Source organism: Giraffa tippelskirchi, chromosome 7 (assembly GCF_054371585.1).
Source record: "Giraffa tippelskirchi isolate mGirTip1 chromosome 7, T2T-mGirTip1v1.2.pri, whole genome shotgun sequence".
Lineage (NCBI taxonomy): Eukaryota > Metazoa > Chordata > Mammalia > Artiodactyla > Giraffidae > Giraffa > Giraffa tippelskirchi.
The window spans coordinates 125,399,096-125,424,151 of NC_137281.1; the positions used below are offsets into that span (position 1 = coordinate 125,399,096).

Below are 25,056 nucleotides of genomic sequence, written 5' to 3' on the forward strand. Positions count from 1 at the left end.
ACAATACACAGCATTGACATACTCCTTTACCAATTTGGAACCGGTCCATTGTTCCATGTCTGGTTCTAACTGTTGCTTCTTGACCTGCATATAGGTTTTTCAGGAGGCAGGTAAGGTGGTATTCCTAACTCTTTAAGTATTCTCCACAGTTTGTTGTGATCCACACAGTCAAAGGCTTTAGTGTAATCAGTGAAGCAGAAGAGATATTTTTCCGGAATTGCCTTGCTTTTGCTATGACCCAATGTATGTTGGCAGTTTGATCTCTGGTTCCTCTGCTTTTTCTAATTCCAGCTTGCATATCTGGAAGTGCTCAGTTCAGATATGTTGTAGCCTAGCTTGAAGGATTGTGAGCATTACCTTGCTAGCATTTGAAATGAGTGCAACTGAGAAGTAGTTTGAACATTCTTTGGCATTGCCCTCCTTTGGGACTGGAATGAAAACTGATCTTTTCCAGTCCTGTGGCCAGTGCTGAATTTTCAAAATTTGCTGGCATATTGAGTGAAGCACTTTAACAGCATCATCTTTTTTTTAATTTTTATAAATTTATTTATTTTAGTTGGGGGCTAATTACTTTACTATATTGTAATAGTTTTTGCCATACATTGACATGAATCAGCCATGGGTTTACATGTGTTCCCCTTCCTGGACCCCCCACCCACCTCCCTCCCCATCCCATCCCTCTGGGTCATCCCATTGCCCCGGCCCTGAGCCCTTGTCTCATGCATCGAACATGGAATGGTGTTCTGTTTCACATATGATAATATACATGTTTCAATGCTATTCTCCCAGAACGTCCCACCCTCACTTTCTCCCTCAGAGTCCATAAAATTGTTCTATGCATCTGTGTCTCTTATTCTGTCTCGCATATAGGGTTATCGTTACCATCTTTCAAATTCCATATATATGCATTAGTATACTGTATTGTTGTTTTTCTTTCTGGCTTACTTAACTCTGTATAATGGGCTCCAGTTTCATCCATCTCAACAGAACCGATTCAAATGTATTTTTTTTAATGGCTGAGTAATATTCCATTGTGTATATGTACCACAGCTTCCTTATCCATTCGTCTGCTGATGGACATCTAGGTTGCTTCCATGTCCTGGCTATTTTAAACAGTGGAACAGCATCATCTTTTAGGATCTGAACTAGCTCAGCTGGAATTCCGTCACTTCTACTAGCTTTGTTCGTAGTAGTGCTTCCTTAGACCCCCTTGACTTCACATTCCAGGATGTCTGGTTCTAAATGAGTCACAGCATTGTGGTTATCTGGGTCAGTAAGACCTTCTTGTACAGTTCTTCTGTGTATTCTTGCCACCTCTTCTTACTATCTTCTGCATCTGTTAGGTCCACACCATTTCTGTCCTTTATTGTGCCCATCTTTGCATGAAATGTTCCCTTGGTGTCACTATTTTCTTGAGATCTCTAGTCTTTCGCATTCTATTGTTTTCCTCTATTTCTTTGCATTGTTCACTTAAGAAGGTCACGGTTGCTAGTGATGAATTCTCCTGGGTTTTGTTTATCTAGGATTGTATTTTTCATAATTTTTGAACATTTTTTCTGGTCACAGAATTCTTGATTGGCATTCTTTTTCTTTCAAGTATTTGAAAATGTCATCTCACTGACTTCTCCATAATCTTTGAGAAGATAGTTGATAATCTCTTAAGTGATGCCTTGTACTTCATTTTTCTGTCACTGCTTTCAACATCCTTTGTCATTTTCTTCTTTTTTTTTTTGGTTAGTCACTCAGTCATGTCCAACTTTTTGCAACCCATGAACTGTAGCCCGCCAGACTCCTCCATCCATGGGATTTTCCAGGCAAGAATACTGGAGTGGGTAGCCTTTCCCTTCTGCAGGGATCTTCCCAACTCAGAGATCAAACCCAGGTCTCCCACATTGCAGGTGGATTCTTTACTAGCTGAGCCATTTTCTTTTTTAAAGGCGGAATAATATTCCATTTTTTTAATCCGTGTGTGTGTGTATCCATTTTCTTTATTCATCCATGGACACTTAGGTTATTTCCATGTGTGGCTATTGTATAAATATCAATAAATAATGCTGCAATGAACATAGAGGTACAGGTATTTTTTAAGTCAGTGTTTTTACTTCCTTCAGATAAATACCTGAACTTGAATATGCTGGATTATACAGTAGTCTCTATTTTTTGTTTTTTGAGGAACCTCCATCCTCTTTTTCATTTGCTGCAACAATTGATAGCCCCACCAACAGTGTACAAGACTTCCTTTTTCTCCACAGTCTAACTAGCATTTATTATCTCTTGTCTTTTTGATTAAAGCCATTCTAATAGGCATGAGGTGATATCTCATTATGGTTTTGATTTGTATTTCCCTTATTATTAGTGATATTGAGTATCATTTCATGTATCCGTTAGCCATTTGTTCATCTTTGGAAAAAAAATGTCTATTTGGTTTCTCTGCTCATTTCTAAACTGGATTGGTTTTTTGCTATTGACTTTTATGTGTTCTCTACATATTTTAGATATTAGTCCCTTATCAGATATGTGATTTGCCAATATTTTCTTCTATTCTGTAGGTTGCCTTTTCATTTTGTCAATGATTTTGCTGTGCAGAAGCTTTTTAGTTTGATGTAGTTCCACTTGTTTAATTTTTGCTTTTGTACCTTTGCTTTTGATATCAAATTTTTTAAAAAAACTATTAGGACCAGGAGCTTAAGGAGCCTGCATTTTCTCCTAGGTGTTTTGTGGTTTGATATCTTACATTAAAATAGTTAATCCATTGTGAACTGACTTTCGTATGTGGTATAAAATATTTGTCCAGCTTCATTCTTTTGCAAATGGTTGTCTAGTTTTCCCAATATCATTTTTTGATGAGACTATTCTTTCTCAATTGTATATTCTTAGCTCCTTTGATGTGAATTGGCCATACATGCATGAGTTTATTTCTGAGTTTCTATTCTGTTCCATAAACCTATGCTTCTGTTTTTATGCCCATACCATACTGTTTTTGTTACTATAAGTTTTTAATATAATTTGAAATCAGGAATCATGATGTCTCCAATTTTGTCCTTTATTCTCAAGATTGCTTTGGGTATTCAGAGTCTTCTATGGTTCCATAAAACCTTTAGAATTCTTTTTTTTTTTTTTACTTCTTTGAAAAATACCATTGGAATTTTGATAGGGATAACATGGAATGTGTGCTTGGATTTTAACAATATGGGCAATTTAACATAGTGATTCTTCCAATTCATGATCACAGAATATCTTTCCAGTTATCTGTGTCTTCTTCAGCTTCTTTCATCAGTGTCTTATAATTTTCAATGTAAATGTTTTCATCTACTTGTATAAATTTAGTCCTATGTATTTTATTCTTTATGATGCATCTGTAAATGGCACTGTATTCTTAATTCCTCTTTGTAACAGTTTGCTGTTAGTGTACCAAAACAACCGATTTTTTATATTAATTTTACAGCTTTCAAAATTGCTCAATTTCTTGATTAGTTCTAACAGTGTTTTGGTGGAATCTTTAGTGTTTTCTCTATATAATATCAGATCATCTGCAAAGAGAGACTTTTGTACTTACCCCTTTCTGATTTGATGCCTTTATTTATTTCTCTTGCTTAATTACTCTGGCTAGGACTTCTAGTACCATGATGAATATAAGTGGACTGAGTGGAAATTACTGTCTTATTCCTAATCTTAGAAGAAAAGCTTTCACTTTTTCAATTTTGAGTATAATGTTAGCTGTGGGCTTGTTGTATATGGCTTTTATTATGCTAGGTAGTTTCCCTTTATACCCATGTTGTGGAGTGTTTTTATCACAAATTAACTTGAATTTTGTCAAATGCCTTTTTGTGCATCTATTAAGATGTTTCAAGTGATTTTAACCCTTTATTTTGTTAACGTAGAGTACCACATTTATTGATTTGCAGATGTTTAACCATCTTTGCATGCCTGGAAATAATTCCACTTGATCATAAAGTATAATCCTTTTAATGTACTGTTGAATTATTTTGCCAATATTTTTTAGGATTTTTGTATCTCTGTTCATCAAGGATGTTGGTCTATAATTTTCTTTTCTTGTAGTGTCTTTATCTGGTTCTGACATAGGGTAATGCTGGCCTTAGAAAATAAGTTTACAATTTTTCCCTGCTTTTCTTTTCTTTTTTAATTTTTTGTGAGAGTTTTAAAGGTATTGGCATTAATTCTACTTTAAATCTTTGGTGGAATTAATTAGTGAAGCATCTGACCCTAAACTTTTAATAGCTGGGAGGTTTTAGATTACTGATTCAATTTCCTTAGTACAAATAGGTACATTCAGACTTTTCTTTTCTTCCTTCTTTAGTCTTGGTAGTCTGTTTATTTCTAAGAATTTATCCATAGCTTCTAGCTTTCCAATTCATTGGCAGATAATTGTTCATAGTAGTCTCTTATGAGCATCTGTATTTCTGATATACCAAGTTTAACATCTCTCTTCATTGCTGATTTTGAGTCCTCTTTTTCTTGGTAAGTGTAGATTAACGTGTGTTGACACTTTATATTTTCAAAAAACTAACTCTTAGTTTCACTCACCTTTTCTATTGTCCTGTCAGTCTTTATTTGACCTTTATTTTTGATCAATCTTTATTTCCTCCATCCTTCTAACTTTAAACTTACTTTTTCTTTGATGTTAAGTTTTTAAAGTTTTTTCATAATATAAGGATTTATTGCTGTGTTATTCCCACTCAGAACAGCTTTTACTGCATCCCACAAATTTTGGCATGTTGGATTTCCATTTTCGTTTGTCTTATGAAATTTATTGAAATCTTTTAAGTTGCTCTTTGAACCACTGTATATTCAGTATTATGCTGTTTAATCTTCATGCATTTGTGTATTTTCCAGTTTTAACTTGTAATTAATTTCTAGTGACATACCAGTGTGGTCAGAAAAGATGCTTGGTATGATGTGATATTCTGACATTTATTGACTTTTCTCTGTGGTAATGTGAGATCTATCTGGGAGAATGCTCTATATGTACTCTTGCTTTTGGACAGAATGTTCTCTATGTTATACAGACCTATGTATCTAGCTGATGTACCATGTTTCATTTTAAAGCCAATGATTCTTTACTGACATTCTGTCAAGATGATTTCTCCATTGATGAAAGTGGAGCATTAAAGTCCCTTACTATTATTGAATCACTATCTATTTCTCCCTTAAGTCTGTTAATATTTGCTTTATGTATTTCTTTGCTCCTCTGGCTGTGTGTATAAATATTTACAAATGTTATATATTCTTGTTTTAATCACTATCATTTTACAGTGGCCTTCTTAGTCTCTTATTGCAGACTTTGTCTTAAAGTGTATTTAATCTGATACAACCACCATAGTTTATTGTTTTGTTTTACCATTTACATGGAATATCTTTTTCTTTTTTCTTTCCTTTCAGTCCATGTGTGTTCTTAAAGCTAAATGAATCTCTTGTAAGCAACATATAGATGGGTCTTGTTTTTTCGTTTTTAAAATATATTTAAGCCATTCTGTCTTTTGATTGGGGAATTTAGTCCATACATTTAAAGTGATCATTGGTAGGTTTGAACTTGCTGTTTTGTAACTCCTTTCTTCCTCTTCTCTTGATCCTTCCCTTTATGATTTGATGATTATCTGTAGTTTTATCTTAGATTCCTTTATTTTTTTGTATCTACCTTTTCTTTGTGGTTACCATGAAGCTTACATAAAACCACTTGCATTTATAAAAGTGTATTTAAAATTGATAAATTAATTTGGATAATTCTTAAATTCTACATATTTACTCCCCCTCCCAACATTTAATGTTTTTGATATCACTATTTTATCTCATGTCTCCATTGACCAGTTATTATAGTTATATTTATTTTGCTACTTTTAGCCTTCATACTAGATTTATAAGTGATTAATCTACAACCAACACATTAAATTATTCTTTATTTTGATATATATTTAAATTTGCCAGTGAAACTTACTTTCATATGTTTTCCTTTTAGTAATGAGAACACTTATTTCAGCTAAAGAAAGTCTTTGGCATTTATTTTAAGGCTGATCTGTTAGTGGTAGAGTTTGTCAACTCTTTTCTTCTCTGGAAAACACTCTCTCCTTCAATTCTAAAGGGCACCTTGATGAAAAGAGTGTTCTAGGTTGGCAGACTGTTTTTATTTTTAGCATTTAATGTATTATGACTCTTCCTTCTGGCTACAGATTTCTGCTGAAAAAGCTGTTAACAGTCTTATGCAGGACCCCTAGTATATAACAGGTTTTCCTTTTGTTGCTTTTATAATTCTCTTCTTGTCTTTATCTTTTGACAGTTTAACTATGACGTGTCTTGGTATGGGTCTCTTTGCATTAAACTTTTTTGAACAACTGGCGTTCCCTGGTTCTGGATGGCTGTGTCCTTCCCTAAGTTAAGGGAATTTGCAACCATTATTTATTCAAATATGGTTGTTGCCCCCTTTTCTCTCTTCTTCCTTCTGTGGTAAGTCATTTCAGTTTTGTCTGACTCTTTGCAACTCTATGGACCGTAGCCTGCCAGGCTCCTCTGTCCCTGGGATTCTCCAGGCAAGAACACTGGAGAGAGTTGCCATGCCCTTCTCCAGGAGATCATCCCGACCCAGGGATCAAACCTGTGTCTCTTAGTCTCTTGCACTGGCAGATGGGTTCTTTACCACTAGTGTCACCTGTGAAGTGAAAGTCACTCCGTTGTGTCTGACGCTTTGTGACCCCATGGACTATTCTCCAGGCCAGAATACTGGAGTGGGTAGCCGTTCCCTTCTCCAGCAGATCTTCCCTTCCCAGGAAGATCAGGGACCCATGTAATAAAGTATTGGTCATCTTTTTCTCAAATTTATTTCATTCAAATATAGTTGATGTACAATGTTTGTGTTCTTTTCTGCTGTAGGGCAAAGTGATTCAGTTATATATATACATTCTTTTTCATAGTCTTTTCCATTATAGTTTATCACGCATATTGAATATAGCTCCCTATGTTATACAGTAAGGCCTTGTTGTTTATCCATTCTATATATAATATTCTGCATCTGCTAACCCCAAACTCTCAATCCACCCTTCCCTCACCACCACCAACCCCCTTGGTAACAATTTCATTCTCTATGTTTGTGAGTCTGTTTTATCATTTCAGTCACTCAGTCATGCCCGACTATTTGCAACCCCATAAACTGCAGCACGCCAGGCCTCCCTGTTCATCACCAACTCGCAGAGCTTGCTTAAACTCATATCCAACGAGTTGGTGATGCCATCCAACCATTTCATCCTCTGTTGTCCCCTTCTCATGCCTTCAATCTTTCCCAGCATCAGGGTCTTTTCCAATGAGTCAGTTCTTTGCATCAGGTGGCCAAAGTATTGGAGCTTCAGCTTCAGCATCGGTCCTTCCAATGAATATTCAGGACTGATTTCCTTTAGGACTGACTAGTTTGATATTCTTGCAGTCCAAAGGACGCTCAAAAGTCTGTTTTATAGATACGTTCATTTGTGTCATATTCTAGATTCCACATATAAGGGACATCATAGGGTATCTCTTTTTATCTTTCTGACTTACTTTACTTCGTATGATAGTGTCTAGGTCCATCCATGTTGCTACAAATGGTATTATTTCATTCTCCATTCTTTTTTATGGTGGAGTAGTATGCCACCATATATGTATACCACATCTTCATTCATTCATCCATCAGTGGGCATTTAGGTTGTTTCCACATGTTGGCTGTTGTGAATAGTGCTGCTATGAACATAGGGGTGCATATATCTTTGTGAATTATAGTTTTGTCTGGATATATGCTCAGAAGTGGGATTGCTGGATCATCTGGCAACTCTATTTTTAGGTTTTCGAGGAACCTCCACATTGCTTTCCACAGTGGCTGCACCAATTTACGTTTCTACCAACAGTGTAGGAGGCTTCCCTTTCCTTGACAACCTCTCCAGCATTTGTTATTTGTAGACATTTTAATGATGGCCATTCTGAGTGGTGTGAGGTGGTACCTCATTGTAGTTTTGATTTGCATTTCTCTAATAATTAGGGATACTGAGCATCTGTTCATGTGCTTGCTGGCCATCTGTGTATCTTCTTTGGAGAAATGTCTACTTAGGGCTTCTTCCTGAGAAATGGAATATTTCCTGCCATATCAGTAATGGATGTCACAGTCATCAGCCATTGTAGCCCTCCAATTTGAGCCAGTCAACCCTAAGAGAACTCAAGAAGGAGAATACCTGCCATCTAGCAGCCATCAGAATACAGCCACATCCTATAGTGAGCCCCAAGGAACTCTGGACATGAAAACAGAATACTGGCCCCAGATGGCTGAGGTGCATATCAAAGGAATGAATGACTTCCATGAGCCCAGACTCTCACATCTTCCCATACATAGAAAAGTGCTAAATTTCTTAACTTGGGTTATCTGGTTTTCTTGAATAATAATTTTTTAATGTTCAGACTACCTGCCCTTTGTTGCAATATTTCTATATAACCTGACTCTTCCCCTTGCCTTCTTGGAGCAGTTCTCTCAGGGTGACTTGAGATGCTGTCTCCTAAACCAGAAGTCCTAAAAATTTCCACTGACTAAAACATAACTCACAACTTTTAGATTGCGTGTAATTTTTTCAGTCGACATGCCCATTTTTCAACTAGGTTGTTTTTTTGTTACTGAGTTTTATGAGCTGTTTGTGTATTTTGGAAATTAAGCCCTTTTTGTTCTCATAATTACCAAATATTTTCTCCCAGTCTGTAGGTTGTCTTTTCATTTTGTTTATGGTTTCCTTTGCTCTACAACAGCTTGTAAGTTTGATTAGGTTCCAATTGCTTATTTTTGCTCTTATTTCTATCTCCTTGGGAGAGCAACTTAAAACATTGGTGTGATTTATGTTGGAGAATGCATTGCCTATACTCTCTTCTGGGAGGTTTATGGTGTCATGTCTTATATTTAATTCTTTAAGTCACTTTGAGTTTATTTTTGTGCATGGCATGATGCTGTATTCTACTTCATTGATTTACACGTGGTCGCCCAACTTTCCCAACACCACTTGCTGAAGAGACTCGCTTTTCTACATTGTATATTCTTACCTCTTTTGTCAAAGATTAATTGGTGTGTAGGTTTATTTCTGGGCTCTCTATTCTGTTTCATTGATCCATATGTCTGTTTTTGTGCCAAGTATTGGTCATCTTGGTATTGTCCTTAAGTCCCTTAAGCTTTCTTCATTCCTTTTATTTTCATTTTTCTTTTTGCTGCTCTGATAGATACATTCCATGCATTTCAAGTTTGCTATCCTTTCTTCTGCTTCATCTAGTCTTCTGCTGAACCCTTTTATTTATTTTTCTGACCAATTATATTTCTCAGCTCCATGACTTCTACTTGTACTTTCTTATATTTTCTGTCTCTTTGTTGAAATTTTCACTTTATTCATGAATTATTCTCCTGACCTTGGTGAGCATCATTATGAACAGTCATAATTTTGAACTCTATCAAGTAAATCACTTATCTGATTTCATTAAGATGTTTTTCTGAGATTTAATCTTGTTCTTTAATTTGGAACACAGTCTTCTATTTCTCCATTTTCCATGAATCTCTTTTTTTTTTTTTTTCTGCATTAGACAAAACAGCCACCATTCCTGAGTCGTGAAGGACGAATTTTCTGTGTGCGTGCTAAGTCGCTTCAGTCGTGTCCCACTCTTTGTGACCCTATAGGCTGTAGCCTGCCAGGCTTCTCTGTTCATGGTATTCCCCAGGCAAGAATACTGGAGTGGGTTGCCATTTCCTTCTCCAGAGTATCTTCCCAATCCAGGTTTCGAACCCTTGTCTCTTATGTCTCCTGCATTGGCAGGCAGGTTCTTTACCTCTAGCACCAGGTGGGAGATAAACCTTAAACAGCCCTTATCTAGGTCAATTTAACCCTGCCCTAGATCTTACAAAAATTTTTGATTATCCAAGAAGCCTTCATTCTTAGTGGCTCACAGTGTCACATCTCACTTCCTAAAAGGGAGGCTATGTGTCTGCAGCTCCATGCAGGCTGGTTGGAAGCCAGACCCTCAAGCAGCAATTTTTAAAGTATGCAAATATATCTCCTTAAGGGTATGACTGGGAGATGGGTGTTTCTCCTTTTTCTGCACTTAGCCCTGAGGCGACAAGCCATAAAGTACTATTTCTTTGTTTGCTACCATCCTGTTGAACCTGTGAACACAAGCCGCACTGGCTACCAGAGTCCAGAGATAAAGGAGCATCCCCTGGATGGTTCTGCACTAACTGCAACATCAAATACATTCAATCTCCTTTCTGGCAGATACCAGTGATCTGAAGTGAGGAAGAGGGATGGCACTAAGATGGCACCCTCTGGCCTCCATGGTCTTTGCAAAGTATTTCAGTTGGCTCCTGACTGTATGTTTAAATAGAAGTCTTCCCCTTAAAGACTAAAGCTTTTAAGATAAGCAAATAGGCCTCTTTCATGGAAAGACTGGGCACATTTCAATCTGCTGCCTCTGTGCTGTACCGTGGAGGGGTTAGCCACCCTGGGTCATTATATGAGTCCTTTAATAATGTCACTATAACCTTGTGGGCCTTGTGAACACAATCCTCATTGACTTTCAAAGCTAGATTGTTTCGGCGGACCATCTTTCAGGTGCAGATCTTAAAATCCAGGTGCCAGATGTATGGTTCACACCTTTCAGTCCTCAGGGAGAAGACAGAAATTCTGACTTCTAGTTATGGGTAGCTGCTCTGGGGATGGAGTTTTTAGTGAGATTGTTTTCCAGCCTCTCCTACCTGTTGCAGTGTGAGCTGTTTCTTAATGTCTAGGAGTCACTCAGTTAGTTTTTGGATTTCTTTCAGAGGGAATTGGTCCATATGTAGCTATCGAGTCCATGTGCCCATGGAAGAAAGTGAGTTCAGTATATTGCTATATTGCCACCTTGAACTACAACTTAGTTCTTGATTTATTTTAAATTTGGTTTCCTAATGATCACCTGGGTCAGTATAATTTAGCCATCATCTAAACAATGTGAGAGTTGGACTATAAAGAAAGCTGAGTGCCAAAGAATTGATGCTTTTGAACTGTGGTGCTGGAGAAGACTCTTGAGAGTCCCTTGGACTGCAAGGAGATCCAACCAATCCATCCTAAAGGAAATCAGTCCTGAATATTCATTGGAAGGACTGATGCTGAAGCTGAAACTCCAATCCCTTGGCCACCTGATGCGAAGAACTGACTCATTGGAAAAGACCCTGATTCTGGGAAAGATGGAAGGCAGGAGCAAAAGGGGCCGAGAGAGGATGAGATGGTTGGATAGCATCACAGATTTGATGGACATGGGTTTGAGCAAGCTCTGAGAGTTGGTGATGGACAGGGAAGCCTGGTGTGCTGCAGTCCATGGGGTCACAGAGTCAGACACAACTGAGCAAAGAAGTTTTTCTTAAATGCTTTACCTATATGTTTTCCACCATTTAGTAAAGGACTGTATGTGATATGTCGTCAACCTTCAGTCTTATATTTTTCTCCTTGCATAAGTTCTTAAGGTCAGTCAGGGATGAGTATCTTCTCTTTTAGCCTGCACTGTACTCGATTCAGATCCTGAGGAATATATCTGTGCTTTACCATGTCTTCTATGGCTAGCTAGTTTTTCAGGATTTTCTCTTGAATTCTTGGCTAGGCTCTTATTTTCTGCAACTGAAATCATAGTCTTAGACATGTGTGATATTGCCAGAAGATTTTATTGTTTTTGGTAATGCCAAGGGTTAAAGGATTTTTCCCCCTGAGATGAAATCAAATAGACACAATACCCTGAGCATAGATATTTCCCAGTGAGCTTAAGTTGGGACACAATATTGTCTGTGCTCTGGAGATGATGTATTTAAAGCAGCTGTAAAAGAAGTTTAGTTGTCTTACTAACTTTGAGGCTATTGGCTTTTATAGCTACTATACCACTAAAGTGGTTAGAGAGGGGAATATAAATAACCCCAAATTAAAAAAAAAAAAAACTTAAGGTTAAAAAATGTAATAGCCCACCATTTTACCAAGGATCATTAGTTTCCCTGGGATAGGTGATTTGCAGTCCCATCTCTGACAGACTAATTTCCAGAGTTCTGAAATGGCTGATTGTAGTTGTTTTGCCAGTAACATCATGGGTTTTTTGTTTGTTTGTTTGTTTTATGGGAGAGTTCACTAAGGTCCTCTATCATTCTGGAAGTCAATCATTATGCAGACTTTGCACTCTCCAGCATAGCTTTTGGGGACAACTGGCTGAGGCAAGAAGATTAGGTGAGCTAAAGAAAGGTTCATATGTTCACAAGTAGCTGCAGCAAAGAGGAGCTGATCCAGGTGACTGAGAATTCATCCTATGAATTACATAGAACTGTGTAATCAGAGAAACCTACAAAACCCTAACATGGTATCTCAACAACTGACTATCATATACTTTAGCCTGACTAGTAAAAGAGGGCACAAAGTAGATGATTTATTTGTTTAGTTTTATACCAGATTCTTTTGAAACTCTGGGAAATACCCTGTTTGTCTGTTAATAGTACTTGTGAAAAATTCTCAGGCTTGACTGTAGTTTCCTGATTCAAGTGCCTGCCACATCTCTAAGCTTTCCTTTCCTTGGAATTCTGGAATATCACTCAGCCCAAATACAGTAACAGCCCAGGAGAAAATGGGAGTTAAATCCAAAAAGGATAACTCTCACCAGGGGGTGATAAGAGCCAGTGCATAAATGCCTCAGTCTCCTATTCTCCAGAGGGTTGATTGTGAAGGTGATTTGGGAAGTGGAATTGATCAAGAGTCTTCTCAGACTGTATGAGTAACAGGATAGTTGGCTGTGAATTCCCAAGTACTACCCACTGTGAGAACAGTAGGTAAAATAAGCAGTGAGGGTCACACTTAGGCTTGGATAGGGGAAAGATTACCAAGAATATTGGGATAGGAGTAGGCAACAATAGTGTGCTGGTGGCCCAGTTACATGGTACTTAATTTTCTACAAGTTTCTACCCATTAGGTAGACATTAGAGGAAATATGTAAGTTTTCAGAGAAAAGATAATATACCTTGGCAAAGAATATACCTTGGCAAAGAATCTAGTGGACATGGAGAAGAATCATGAGAATTCACTGAGAGAACTATGTTCATTTTAGGGAAGTTACTAAATGCCTTTAGATTCTGAGTAACAGATGTTTAATGTTGCCACCTGAAAGTCCAGGTTTGCCAGTGACAAACAACTGAATATGTACTTTTCTAATCTAAACAGACTACAGAACTGCAATTTTGCAAAATATTGCATGTGTGTATAGAGATTAAGTCAAAATATAGGTTTGTTTCTCTTCCAATATTTCATGCAAGAGGAATCTTGTTATTCCTGAATGCAAACAGAAAGTTAAGGTAGCAATTAGAAAATAGATAAGTGAATACAGACCTAATCCATCTCTTCTCTAGAGGAAAACAACAAGATGCACTTTATCTTAAATGGCTTTTACAGGAAGCTCTGAGCAACTTTTAACTCTGGTGAATTAACTTATGGCTAATAGGATATTCATTACACCCTTGAAAAATGGGATTTTCTTAATTTCACTTTCTGCTAGATTGTTGTTAAAATGTATAGTAATGTAACAGATTTTTGTATATTGATTTTGTATCCTGCAATTTACTGTAAACTTTAAGCAATTTTAGTGCAGTCTTTTTGTTGTTATTCAGTCACTACGTCCTGTCTGACTTTTTGCAACCCCATGGACTGCAGCACACCAGGCTTCCCTCTCCTTCACTATCTTCTGGAGTTTGCTCAAACTCATGTCTATTGAGTCGATGATGCCATCCAACTATCTCATCTTCTGTTGCCCCCTTCTCCTTCTGTCTTTCCCAGCATCAGGGACTTTTCTAATGAGTAGGCTCTTCACATCAGGTGGCCAAAGTATTGGAGCTTCCGCATCAGTCCTTCCGATGAGTATTCAGGATTGATTTTCTTTGGGATTAACTGGTTTGATTTCCCTGCTGTCCAAGGGATTCTCAAGAGTCTTCTCCAGCACCACAGTTTGAAAGCATCAATTCCTCAGTGCTCAGCCTTCTTTATGGTCCAACTCTTACATCTGTACATGACTACCGGAAAAATCATAGCTTTGACTAAATGTACCTCTGTCGGCAAAGTTTTGCCTGTGCTTTTTAATATGCTGTCTAGGGTTTTATATGTATAAAATCATATCACCTATAATTATTGACAGTTTTATTTCTTCCTTTTCAATTTGAATGACTTTTACTTCTTTTTCTTGTGTAATTATTCTGGTGGTGGTGGGTTAGTCGCTCAGTTGTGTCCGAGTCTTTTCCTGACCCAGGGATTGAACCCAGGTCTCCTGCACTTCAGGCAGTTTCTTTTTTACCTACTGAGCTACCAGGGAAGCCCCTGTTAATTATCCTGTTTTGAATAAGAGTGGCAATTGTGGGCATCATTATCATGTATCTGATCTTACAGCGATACCTTTCAGTTTTTCCTCACTGAATATGATGTTAGCTGCAACCTGTTATATAAGGCCTCTATTCTTTTAAGGAATGTTCCTTCTATACCCATTTTATTGAGACTTTTTTATGTAAATGGTTGTTGAATCCTGTCAAATACTTTTTCTGCATCTATTGAGATGATCGTATGATATTTAACTTTCCTTCTGTTAATATGGTCTATTACAATGATTGATGTGCAGATATTGAACCATTCCTTGCTCCCTAGAATGAATCCCACTTGATCAGGATATGATCCTTTTTATATATTTTGATTTGGTTTGCCAATACAGTGCAAACCAAAGGATGTACATGATGTCCATTATGGGCGTGTAATTTTCTGTGTTGTTCTTGTTGGGTTTGGTATCAGGGTAATGCTGGACTTGCAAAATGAAGAGGAGAGAATGCTTCCTAACTTATTTTTTTGGAAGAGTTTTAGAAGGATAGGTATTAAAATCTTCATTAAATGTTTAGTAAAGCTTATTTGTGAAGTTTTCTGGTCCTGGACCTTTGTTTGGGGGGATGTTTTTAATTACTGTTTTACTCTTACTAGTGATCCATCTGTTCAGATATTCTGTCAACTTCTAATTCAGTCTTGAAAGGTTATAAGAATCTAAGAAGTTATCCATTTCTTCTGGACTGTCAAACTTGTTGGCATATAGCTATTCATAGTATCCTAATTTTTTGTATCTCTAGGCTATCCATTTTAATTTCTCCCTTTTCATTTTTGCTTTTATTTACCCGAGCCTTCTATGTCTTGTTTTCCTTCAGTTCAGTTCAGTCACTTAGTCATGTCCGACTCTGCGACCCCATGGACTGCAGAACACCAGGCTTCCCTGTCCATCACCAAATCCCTGAGCTTGCTCAAACTCCCATCACCAACTCCTGGAGCTTGTTTTCCTTATACAGGCTAACTAAAGGCTTGCCAGTTTATCTTTTTAAAGAACCAACCATTAGTTTAATCAATCATTTCTACTGTCTTTTTAGTCTGTTTCATTTATTTCTGCTATGATCTTTATTATTTCTTTCCTTCTACTGACTTGGGCTTCATTTTTTTTCTTTTCCTAGTTCCTGTAGTTGTAATTAGATTGTCTGAGACTTTTCTTGTCTTTTAACCTAGGCCTACATTGGTATTTTGCTGTATCCTTTAGATTATTTTTGGGGGGGTGGATCTTTCATTTCTCCTTTGATTTCTTAGTGCATCCAGTGTTCTTCAGTAGCATGCTATTTTGTCTCCACATATTTGTGATTCTCCAGCTTTCTTCTTGTACTTCATTTCTAGTTTCATATTATTGTGTCAAAAACATGCACAATATGATTTTACCCTTCTTAAATCGAGGCTTGTGTTTTCTGATATGTGGTCTATCCTTGAGAATGTTCCATGTGTACTTGAAAGGAATGTATATTCTGCTACATTTGGAGAGAGTGTTTTGTATAAATCTATTAAGTTCATCTGGTTCTAATGTTTAATTTAAGGCTATTTTTGATGGGTATTGATGACTTTCTATCTGGATAATCTAGCCATGGGTGGTAAGTAGAGTATTTAAGTTCCCTACTACTTTTGTGTTGCTGTCAATTTCTCCATTTATGTCTGTTTAATTCCCTGGTGGCTCAGAGGGTAAAGCGTCTGCCTGCAACACGGGAGACCCAGGTTCGATCCCTAGGTAGGGAAGATCCCCTGGAGAAGGAAATGGCAACCCATTCCAGTACTCTTGCCTGGAAAATCCCATGGGCGGAGGAGCCAGGTAGGCTACGGTCCACGGGGTCGCAAAGAGTCGGACACGACTGAGCGACTTCACTTCACTTCAATCTTCTTGAATTATCATCTTTATCATTAGATAATGTACATCTTTTTCACTTGTTACCTTTTTGGGGCTTGAATTCTATTTTGTCTGATATGAGCATTGCTATACCCACTTTGACCGCCATTTGCTTGAAGTATCATCTTTCATTCCTTCACTTTAAGCCTATGTTTGTGTTTAGAACTGAGATCACTCTCCTGGAGGCAGCAACTAGGGGTCAGCTGAAGTGCTCCAGAGATGAGGGAGCTAGCAGGCACCATCTTTGTAATCTTCCTTTGTAAGTTCCCTAGAATCTCTTGAAAAGGAACTTATGTACATGTAAGCAGCCCTGATTTTGTGGCTGTCACTTGGGAGGTGTGCCTTCTTAGCTGGTTCAAGGGGCCAGCATTGTTTGTGCGTGGGTCCCATAGGATGGTAATGACTAGAGAAATAGTTCTTAATCAGCTTTGTATCTAGAGCACAGTGCAGAAGCAGTAGAAATGTCCAGAACATACGAACATGTTCAACACGACAGTAGCAAACAAAGAAACGTTTTCTAACTGGTTATGGGCTCAGTGCAGAGGGAGTGCCCAGAAATGTTCATCTCCCAGTATTCCCCTGAAAGAGGTATATTTTCATACTTTAAAAGCTGCTGACTTAGGTCTTGGCACACCCTCAAGGATTGGGAGTCACTAAAAACAGAAAGAAATTGCTTGGGCAATTACAAAGGATTGAAAGGCAGCAAAGATCTAGGACAGGGCTGAGCAGAAAGCTGTATCTCCTACACAAGCTTAGTCCCTCAGGACTAGGAGAGGTGGCTGCTTTGTCTAAGGCAGAGAAACTAACAAAGAGTCAAAATGAAGAAACAGATACATATGTTCTCAATTTCAAGGTTAAACCCTAGAAAAAATACCCAGTGAAATACAGGTAAGTGATTTCCTTGACAAAGAATTCAAAATTAGTCATAAATATGCTCACTGAGTTTAGGAAAATACACAAAGAATTTCAACAAAGATAGAAAATATAAGTACCAAACAGAAATCACCAGCTGAAGAATACAATAACTTCCCTAAAAACTTACATCAAGGGTTTCAACAGCAGACTAGATGAGGCAGAAGAAAGGATCAGTCACTGGACAACAGGGTAGTAGAACTCATCTAATTAAAGAAGCAATTAAAATGAAAAGGAACAAAGATAGCTAAAGGGGCTCATGATCAATAGGCCCCAAAGGAGAAGATGAACAGCCATCCAGATTCAGGAGGGTCAGAGAGTTCCAAATGAGAGAACTCTAAAAAGATCTATACTAAGATACATTACAATTAGTCAAAGACAAAGAGAAAATCTTAAAACTAATGAGAGAAAAAAACCCCTGTGGGTTCCCTTTTACATAGCAGAAGATCATCAACAGCTTTTTTTCTGCAGAAATTTGGAAGGCCAGAAGGGAAAAACATAATATATTCAAAAAGTCCCAAAAGGGAAAAAAGATATCAATATCCTATCCATCAAAGCTGTCCCTCAGAATTTTGAGAGAAAGAGCTTTTAAGACAAGAAAAAGATGGGGTTTACCATCAATAACTGGCCTTACAATAAATGTTAAGGGGATGATTTCAGCTGAAATGAGGGTTCTAATTAGGAAAATAAAAATGTAAGGAAGTATGCATTTCACTGGAGAAGCTAAATATATGTTAAAATTAAGAGTAAACTAATGTATTAATGGTAGGTTAATTACTTATAAGTCTAGTATGAAGGCTAATGACAAAAACAGTACAAAATAACATAACTACAATAATTTGTTAATGGCTATATAAAAGGATATAAATTTTGATAGTTATTAATAAAACATGAAACATTGGGAGAGTAAAACTGTAGAACTTTAGAATGCATTCAAATTCAACTTATAATTTACTGTTGTAAGATTTGCATAAAATATTTTGTATTTGTTAACCACTGCTAAAAACCTCTAGTAGATACACAAAAGATAATGGAGTCTAAGTGTTACACTATTACACTAGGAAATCACCAGAGAGAAAGACAGAATGCAGTAATTATTTGTTTAGAAGGAAAAAAGAGAGTGGCTGGTGAATAAAAAATCTATATTCTGCTTTATGGGCACAAATTTCTCACACCAGGAGAAAGTGATGGGATGGATAAAGATATGCCCTGAAAATGTACACTGAAGAAGGCTTGGGTAGCTATACCTATATCAGACAACATAGGCTTTAAGGAGGTCACATTTTAATAATAAAGGGGTCAATCCAACAAGAGGACATACATTTGAAAATATTTATTCACCTAACATAGGATCACATAAATATATAAAACAAATTGTAACTGATTTAAAGAGAGAAATATTAATAGCAATACGATAATACTAGGGCAGTTAAATACCCCCACTTTCATCAATAGGTAGATCAATGAGGTAGAAAATAATGAAACACTGGTCTTAAATGACATGTTGGGCCAGACAGTCTTAACATTTACAGAACAGTCCATCCAAAAGTAAGAGAATACATGTAGCTCCCCAACACATGGAACACTCTCCAAGATAGAACATATGTTAAGCCACTAAAAACTTAATAAATTCAAGAAAATTGAAATTGAACATCTTTTCCCACACAATGGTATGAAATTAGAAACCAGTCACAAGAAGAAAACTAGAAAACACACTAATATGTGGAGATTAAACAACATGCTAATGAATAACCAACGGGTCTAAAGAAATAAAAAAAATTGAGACAAAGATAATGTATATACAATACACCAAAACTATGGAGTATAGCAAAAGTAATTCTGAGAGGGAAGTTCATAGCGATAAACATAAGAAACCGTAAAAGATCTCAAAACAACCTAACTTAATGTCTCAAAGAACTAGAAAACTAAAAATAATAGAATCAAGGAAATAAGATTAGAGCAAAATAAATGGACTAAAGATAATAAGAAAAGATTTATGAAACTAAGAGCTGGTTTCCTTTTTTGTTTGTTTGTTTGTGTTTTAGAGCTAATTTCTTGAAGAGATATTTAGCTAGACACACCAAGAGAAAAGACTCAAATAAGTAAAATTACAAGAAAGGAGAGATTACAATAGATAAGCTAATGATCAAAAGAGACTACTTTGAACAGTTATAAGTCAACAAAGTAAACCTCCTAAAAGGAAAAATTCCTGGAAACACAATTTACCAAAACTGACTCATGAAGAATAGAACATCTGAACAGACTGATTACTAGTAAGGAAATTGAATCAGTTGTCAAGTACCTCCCCAAAAAAAGTCTAGGACCAGATGGCTTTACCGATAAATTCTATTAATCATTGAAAAATAATTCCTACCAAGCCTTCTCAGACTTTTAAAAAACAGAAGATGAAAGAACATGTCCAAATACATTTTATGTAGCCAGCATCATTCCTTGATACCCTAGTTAAACAAAGACACTACCAGAAAAGAAAGTACTGTACAGACCATTATCTGTGATGACATGGATACAAAAATCCTCAATAAAATATTAGCAAACTGATTTCTACAGCACATTAACAATATGAAGGATAAAAATTATTTCATTTCAATAGATACCTGAAAATCACTTGACAAAATTCACCATACATACATGGTAAAAACTCTCAACAAAGCGAATATAGAGGAAATGTAACTTAATAAAGGCAATATATGATAAGACTACAGCTAACATCATATTCAGTGGTCCCTCTAAGATCATGAACGAGGATGCCCACTCTCACCACTCCACTGTTTCAACATAGTACTGAAAGTCTCGACCAGAGCAATTAAGTAACAAAAAGAACTGCTTGGCATTTAAATCAGAAAAGTAAAACTCTGTTTACAATTGGCATATTATATACAGAAAATACTAAATAGTCCATAAAAAATTATTAGATAAAATACACGAATTTAGTGAAGTTGCAGGATATAACACTATGTTTGTTATATACTTGAAACTAATATAATATCATACATCAACTACACTCCAATAGTAAAAATACATAAGTGAAAAAAAATCATGTCATTAAGTTCTAGGAAATATTTCTGTTGCTTTTGAATTTTGATTATAAAATAATAATGCTTAAGTTGTCATATGTCTCCCCTGGAAGCATCATGTCACTAGGTTTTTGTTCTGTTTTGTGTATCAAGCCATATAACAGCAAGGATGTTCATTCTTCCCTGAGGGAAAGAACCTGCATTTGTTGTAAAGAGTTGCTATAGGAGCCCCTGGAGAGTTCAAACTAGGGCCACACTCTTCCTGAGCAGCCCCCAGCAAATGACTGAGCACATACATGGCAGTAATACTAGACCCAAGACATGTCAGCCCAACATGGGACTTTTCTATAGCTAATCTTAGCTGGGCTGGGAGCCCCGGGGCATTCTCAGAGTTGCATCATAGTTTCAGGCTCTTCCTTTCCCCATCTTTTTTCACTGTCCTGTTCTTTCACAGGTATTAAACCTTGATCATGGCCTGAAGTCTTTCTCTGCTTAATTCTGCTCTCTCCTCCCTTTATCTTTCACAGTAATTCTCTTATACTACTAACTCCATTTTAGCATATGCTTCTCAAAGTTCTAGGAGCAACATGGTATAATATTAGGAACGGTCTAAGAAAGCAGGAGCTAAGATGGGATTTTGAAAATAGATTATTCATTACCAGAGTGGTAAGGATGACCCCATCTCAAGTGGAATATGGGACATGGATAATCCATGGCATAAAGTGGCAGCCCCATTACTAAAGAGTTCACCAGTGGTCACTTAGGGAAGTACCATGGTTGACAGAACACCATGGGTACTGCTGTGATTCAGACTTTGGTCTTTAGGTGCACTGTTTCCCAAGGGCTCCAATCCCTTGGGATTGGCTATACATATAGAAGACTTGATACCCTGCAGAGAAATCATGAGAAAATAAGTGATTAACAGACAGTTAAAGGCTAAATACGAGGGCAGAAGTCTGTCTTAGATTAATTACTTTCAAAGAGGCTCTTATCCCCTGATGTACAAGATAGGATGAAGCCAAGGAAGAGACTGAAGATCTGAAGGTTAGGATTGCTGAGCTTCAAAGACAGTTGAATGCTCAGCCAAGTAAATCTACTATATTAAGGCTAGAACCTTGGTTTGGAAAACCTAGAAACCTGATACAGGACAGGAAAATCTGGGTGGATACCTCCTGTAAGCTGTGGCTCTTTGGACTACCCTAAAGTCCTCTGAGCCACCAAGACAGTGCAACTGTCCTTTTTGGAGCTAGCTCCACCTCTGCTCTCACTCTGTGAGAAGGCACCATATAATCCTCTCCTATACAAGGTGGCAGAGCCCTCACCAGAAACTTCCCCCAGATGTATAGTTAGGGTTATTCCATTATAACATGGCTAGGATGTCAGGGTCACAGGGATGAAAGAGATTATAACTGTAGGAAATTATAAGAATTAGTCAGCATGCGCCAGGACAGTACCTAGAGATTGAGCCTTCTTTGACTGGAATATATAACTGGATAAGAATAGTTGACTTGGGTACACAAGATTTAAAATATGACCCACCCTTCCAGGGACTAGGACAAACACACTGCTAAAGTAGCACTTACTTAGAAGCCTAGAGATGGTGTAAAAAGAATGTACAATGGATAAAAGTTTCTTCAACAAGTGGTACTGAGAAAACTAGATAGCTACATGTAAAACATGAGATTAGAACATTACCTCACACTATGTACAAAAATAAATTTAGACTTTTAATCTATTTTAAGACCTGAAACCATAAAAATCCTAAAAAAGAACATAGGCAGAACACTCTTTGACATAAATCATAGCATATTTTTTTTAGATATGTCTCCTAAGGCAAGATAAATGAAAGGAAAAATAAACAAATGTGACCTAATTAAACTTAAAAGCTTTTGCAAAGCAAAGGAAACCACTGACAAAACCAAAAGATAATCTACAAAATGGGAGAAAATATTTGCTACTGATGTGTCTGACAAGGAGTTAATATGCAAAATATATAAACAGGTCATACAACTCAATATAAAGAAACAAACAACTCAATCAGACATTGAATAGAAGACCTGAATAGACATTTCTCCACACAGATGAAAAGATGCTCAGCATCACTAATTATTAGAAAAATTCAAATAAAAACAATGAGCTATCACCTCACATCTCTCAGAATGGCTATCATTAAATAGTCTACAAATAACAAATGCTAGAGATGATGTGAAGAAAAGGGAACCCTTGTACACTGTTGGTGAGAATGCAAATTGCTATAGCTACTGTAGAAAACAGTATGAAGGTTTCTCAAAAAACTGAAAAACAGAAGTACCATATGACCCAGAAATTCTACTGCTAGGTATATACTCAAAATGAAAACACTAATTCAAAAAAGTAAATGCACCCCAGTGTTCATAACAGCACTATTTACAATATCCCAGATGTGGAAGCAACCCAAATGTCCATCAATAGATGATAAATTCATACATATATTTATAATAATCCATATATATGTGGAATATTACTCAGCTATAATAAGAATGAAATTCTGACATTTGCAACAATGTAGATGGACCTAGAGAACATCATGCTTAATGAAACGAATCATAAAGATGTGAGATCACTTATATGCAGAATATAAAAAATAACACAAATGAATATACATGCAAAACAGAAACAGAAATCAAACTTGCAGTTACCATAGGTGATAGGAAAGGGAGAGGAATAAGTTAGGGATATGAGATTAATGAATACAAACTAGTCAGTATGTATAAAATAGAAAAGCAACTAGGATATACTGTAGAGCATAAGAAATTATACTCATTACCTTGAAATAACTTTCAATGGAGTGTAATCTGTAAAAATACTGAATCACTATCCTGTATATCTGAAAATAACATAATATTGTAAATCAACTATAGTTCAATTAAAAAGAGAATGATTATCCATTCTAAGCAAAGTTGTAATGCTTGTGTTGCCAAAGTAGATTATGGGGTGACTCATATTATGGCAAAGATGCATCCTGAAAATGACTGCATACTATTGTAAACTCAGCCAAGTAGAAACCATAATTATGGCTACTGTGCTGGAGGTAGTATCTTTGTGAGATCCAATTAATGAGTAAATTGTATACAGCCATTGATTAGGTAAGTGTACTTTTTTCCTATCCAATTCAGGAAAGGGTATCAAAAATAGCCCTGGGGGAAACATTCACATGGAATGGACAAGAAAATGCATTTATAAACCATGATAACTCTTCCTTGCTATCATAATATGGTCAGAAGAGATCTGGATCACATGAATATGTAAAGAGCATCACATTGATCATTATACCCATGAAAACATACTGATTGGGCAGGATGTATGAGCTGACTAGTATACTGAAGGCTTTGATACAAACCACGTTTTCTGGAAAGAAAGAGAGGAATATTTATAAGATTTGGGAATCTAATTTTAATAGTTTCTAAAGTTCTAGTGACCAGGAATGCACTTAGGTATCTCCAAAGTAAAACACAAATTGCTGCATCTTACATACTTTGCCAAGACGAAGAAAGCACAGTGCTTGGTCAGCCTCTTTGCATCCTGGAGACAGCAATTCCTTATCTGAGACAGTGGTCTGGTCCATAAATTAGGTGATACAAAAGGTTGCCAGTTTTAAAGTGGAGCCTGGAGCAGAAATGTACTCTTTGGCAGGTCCAGACTATGATGCAAGCAGCTTTACATCTTCAGTTAGATGATTCAGTAGTCCTGATGTTGTCAATGGTGAGAATGTTTCATTGTAGAGTTTATGGGAAAGCCCCTGGGGTTCTGAAGCAAGGGCATGTCATTTACAACACAGAATTATATGCCTTTGAGAAATAGTTCCTGGTATGTTATTAGGGATTGGTAAAGGTGGCATGCTTGACCATGGAACAGTAAGTGACCATTTGTCTTAACCTGTTATAAGCTGGGTATTATCTGGCCCATTAAGCCACAGTGGATTTGCATGGCTTATCCAATTTTATAAGGTGGAAATAGTATATTGGAATTGAGCCTAAGCAGGCATGCTAATCCTCCCATAGAACTTCACCATTCACTTCTCTGTCTCCTAGTGAGGAGATGTACAGAAGTAGAAAGAGTGAGGGAACAAGTTATGGCCCAGCTTCTCCTGTCACGAGCAGCCTGGGGTCATTGCTATTGCCAGGCACCTACCCAGAGAGAGAATCAAGAACTGGTGACCACAGAGTTCCCAGCACACAGCTGGCCTCCTCTGTTAAGGAGTTCTTGCCATATTGGATTTTCTTTGCCAAGTGAGAAAGCAATACAATCAAATGGTAACGTATATGTAAAGATAGATGCCATCTCCTCTATGGGAAGGGAGGTTTCAGACATCTTGAAGTAAATGTGCTAGTCTTGGCTCTCTTCTTGGGTACAAATAGTACAGGTATCCCTTTTTAACTAGGGGTTGTATGTTAACTAGGGGATGTAAAAGTGTGTTTAATACCTGGAGTGGCAGTCAGAAGTAAGGAGAACTGATCTGCAACAATGCAATCCTATAACCTGTGATAACACTGTATGGAATTTTGATATAGAATCTCTCCCCTTTTCATCATAGGGGATTGGAATGCAAAACTAGAAAGTCAAAAGATACCTGGAAAGACATGCCAAGAGCTTATTTGTACTATTTTAGTGAACTGGACATTGACCAATCAACTGTTTGGCCAATGAAAGTTACTTCCTGTGCTCTTTGAATAACAATTTTAATTTGAGAATTCATAAGACAAGAGCTAAGAAGGGAGAATCATTAGTTTAGCACCATTATTGACACATGATAATACCACAGGCACTTAATATTCCTATCACCTTCTAATTTTAGGTG

At 36.9% G+C, this 25,056-nt stretch overlaps 1 protein-coding gene and 1 long non-coding RNA gene across 10 annotated transcripts in view; one reads left to right on the plus strand and one right to left on the minus strand.

Annotated features, from left to right (window-relative positions):
* Positions 1-25,056, plus strand: part of LOC145512227 (uncharacterized) — a 102,753-nt gene that overhangs the window by 49,699 nt on the left and 27,998 nt on the right. For 2 of the 9 annotated variants that reach the window (XR_014058408.1, XM_081505853.1), the window contains exon 3: positions 24,290-24,511. The exons of the other annotated variants lie outside the window; for them this stretch is intronic. The gene's annotated coding sequence lies outside the window, so the exon portion shown is untranslated. The remainder of the gene's footprint in view (positions 1-24,289; positions 24,512-25,056) is intronic. 9 annotated transcript variants of the gene reach the window in all.
* The window catches only part of LOC145512228 (uncharacterized), a 281,896-nt gene that overhangs the window by 33,476 nt on the left and 223,364 nt on the right, over positions 1-25,056 (minus strand). The gene's annotated exons all lie outside the window — the stretch shown is intronic.